The sequence below is a fragment of the Bos mutus genome, chromosome 15 (assembly GCF_027580195.1).
Source record: "Bos mutus isolate GX-2022 chromosome 15, NWIPB_WYAK_1.1, whole genome shotgun sequence".
Lineage (NCBI taxonomy): Eukaryota > Metazoa > Chordata > Mammalia > Artiodactyla > Bovidae > Bos > Bos mutus.
Window position 1 is genome coordinate 79,248,171 of NC_091631.1, and position 3,494 is coordinate 79,251,664.

General features: G+C 32.2%; 1 pseudogene; it reads right to left on the bottom strand.

Moving 5' to 3' along the window:
• Positions 1–290: 290 nt before the first annotated feature.
• LOC106701512 (olfactory receptor 4C11-like) lies at positions 291–1,405 on the bottom strand (annotated as a pseudogene).
• Positions 1,406–3,494: the final 2,089 nt, after the last annotated feature.

A 3,494-nucleotide genomic window follows, 5' to 3' on the forward strand; every position in this document is an offset into this window, starting at 1 on the left:
CTGGTTCTTGAGCCTCAAAAGAGTATCAAAGCAGATGGCAGAAGTGAAGAATGGTCTTGTGCTCCCACAATTGTGATTGCACTTCATGTTCTGTCTCTCCATGAGACATTGGTTAAAATAATACAGATATGTGCTCTATAGATTCTGCTTATTCTCACACAGGTCCCACTGGAAGAGAACTATGGTTGTCCACACTGGGATGAGAACATTTTGCCTTTCCTATCAATCCAGTTTTATTTATACTGTGGCAGAATTAGCAATTGGTATCTTCTGCACTTTGCCATCTTGAGTCAGAGTTTGTTGCACCATAGCCTTCTCATGACCTGTTTGACTTCTGCATTCCTCAGAGTGTAAATCAGGGGGTTGAGCAAAGGTGTCCCAATAGTGTAAAACACAGCCACCATCTTGTGCACTGGAAATGCAGTTACAAGGCAAGTGTATGTGTATATACACGGTACAAAGAATAATACAGTAACAATAATATGAGCGGTGCAAGTAGATAGGGCTTTCTTTCTTCCTTCTGCACTATGATTATGCAGAAAATGTAAGGTAAAACATGGGAGATTAGCAGCGGGCTTATCATGCATATAACCCCACTGTTAAACACTATGAGTAGATTGATGACATAAGTATCAGTGCAGGCAAGTTTCAACAATGGTTGTGCATCACAGAAATAGTGAACAATAACATTGGGGCCACAGAACGGTAGTCTCAAAGCCAAGAGAATCTGTGCTGAAGAATGGATACAGGCCCCCACCCAGGCCAGTTTCACCAGTGTGCCACAGACACACTGGTTCACGATGGCTGTGTACCACAGGGGCTAGCAAATGGCCACATAGTGATCAATGGACATGAGGACAAGTACCAAGATCTCCATGCACCCAACGAAGTGAAATGCAAAGATCTGGATCATGCACTCATTGAAGGAGATGACTTTCTTCTCAGATACAGAATCTGCAATCAACATAGGGGCAGTGGTTGTTGAAAAACAAGCATCAGCAAAGGATAAGTAGAAAAGGAAGAAGTACATCGGGATCCCAAGTGTCTGGCTATTTCGTATGGTCATCACAATTAGGAAGTTTGCCAACAGAGCTGCAAGGTATAGAAGCAAGATCACAAACACTATTTTGTCCTTTAGTAAATTCTGTGCTAACCCAAGCAGAATGAACTCATTCACACTGCTGTTCACCTCATGGTTATGGTGAATGTAAAACAGGCATAGCTGAGAAGCGGTTCATCTGCAAAGGAAGTGGGGGAAATGAGGACTTGGCAATAGAAATGTATTTGGACTTGAAATGATAACTTTTAGAGTTATAATTCCATCAAAACATATAACTCACTATTTCTCAAAGTTTTCATGCATTGCAAAAAATTATGAAATAACGTTTTTTACGCTGGTTTTCATGCTTTAACCAGTTCTTTCTATAAGGAATAAGATTTGTGCAAGGGAACCCTCAATGACCATGCTCTTTGCCAAAGTCTGAGAGTTAATGCATTTGTTGTATGATATTGATCAGGTCACTTTAATGTCTTGATGCCTTTTCTTCAAATGACAATTAGAGGTTCCAATACATATATGTGTATATAATATATATACTCATATAATGTATATACATATCAACTACTGAATTTTGTATATAATTTTCATTTATATATAAAGTTTTATATTATATATAATTTTATAATAATTTGGGAGGTTCTTTCTTGAAGAAACACATTTTTTGATTTGGAAACCAGGTTGCACCCATTGTTTCTGATCTCTTCAAAATCATGTTTGGATTAAGCTTTAAGAAAAAATTGTTTTTCCAACTTTTAGGCTAGTTGCAATTATATTATTACTTTCATTGCCAACTAGGGCACATGAGATAGTTGAGTAAATCATTGAAACTGACATTTTGAGAAAAAATTACTATATGTTTGAAATAATCCATTATCTATGCTGTTAAGAAATGTATCAACTTAATCTTCACACCCTATGGATCCAATCTGAAGTGCCATTTCTTATACTTCTAAAACTCATATTATCTGATTCTCCTACTACTGTTTTCCAGAGGTTTGTACTCTCCAAATTTTATATAAGACATAATTTTTAAATGTATTTTAAGATTTAAACATATAAATATCTCCCATTGTTCTATTTTATTCTTTGTATAAGCATACACATATATATAATTTCAATCATCTTATAATATTTTTATACTTTCTAATTTTCATTTTTGATTACTAAAAGTCTTTCACATTTTTTACAGCATATCCATGCTGTAATTATTAATTTAGCAACTATAAATTAATGTATCAAAATCTCATAATATAAATTCTAAAATTTATCTTGACTTAAGTTGTTTACAAATTTTCATCCTAATGAACAATGTTTGAATAAACTCTTCTTATACAACTTTTGGTTATTTTAATAATTTCATCAAAATATGTCCCAGAGATTACTGACATAAATTTGAATATTTATAATTATTAAAAACTATTAAATAATCTTAGAATTTGGTTACTTCAATATACTTTAGAAAAAATAAAATGAATATATTTGCATAATAAAATCTCCAAAGTTTATGGTAGATTACAGACTGTGAAAAGTACCCTTAAAAATTTATAATTAACCAATTTCACTCACTGGATGAAAATGTTAGTTCCTTACATATTCTATGAGTGTTTTCAGGATCATCTGTGTGTATTTATATAGTTAAATATTTCTTCTTATGCACCAATTATATTTTTCCATTATTTCTATATTTATAACAATAGGGCATGAATTTCTAATAAAAATCTAACATGGAGCACTCATATTTATTTTATTATCTGAATTAAAATTATATATTTTTTGATTAGCAATAGTGCATAATATTGTATATATATTTACTTATATTTTATCTGTTTTGAATTCTATAAATCTTTTCTCAATAAAATGCTATTACCTCTAAGCTATGAGCTTTTTTCAATTTTATACACAAAAATCTATCAAATTTACTCTCCTTTCCATTTTATTCTGTTATTTCAATTTGAGAGATTTCACCTTCATTCTTTCTTATAATATTTCTGTGCTTTTTCACTTTAATGTCAAATGACCTTTTAATTTGCTTTAATATGAGTTTTGAGACACTTTTTATCTTTCTGATTAATTATCAATCCTTAAATGCATCAATATCAGCATCAAGTCAGTCATCAAACATGTACTAAGAAGCTATTCATATCTAGAGTCAGCTGATAGGGAAAGAAAAGACGTCCTCTACCTCTTCACAAACAAGCTGGAGAAGTAACATTCCTCTACATAAGATCATTAATTACATAAAATTACACACAACTCTATGTGATAATACAAATGAATTTTAATGCCAAAAGTAGAAAGACCACTGGAGAATAAATTGATTGGACTGTTCCAATATGAGAAAGAAATGGAGCTATGACATTCGATATGTTAAGCTGAGGTTTCCAACAAGAGTCTCTGAAACCAAAGTATTCAGTAAGCTTATACTGGGTTTTGC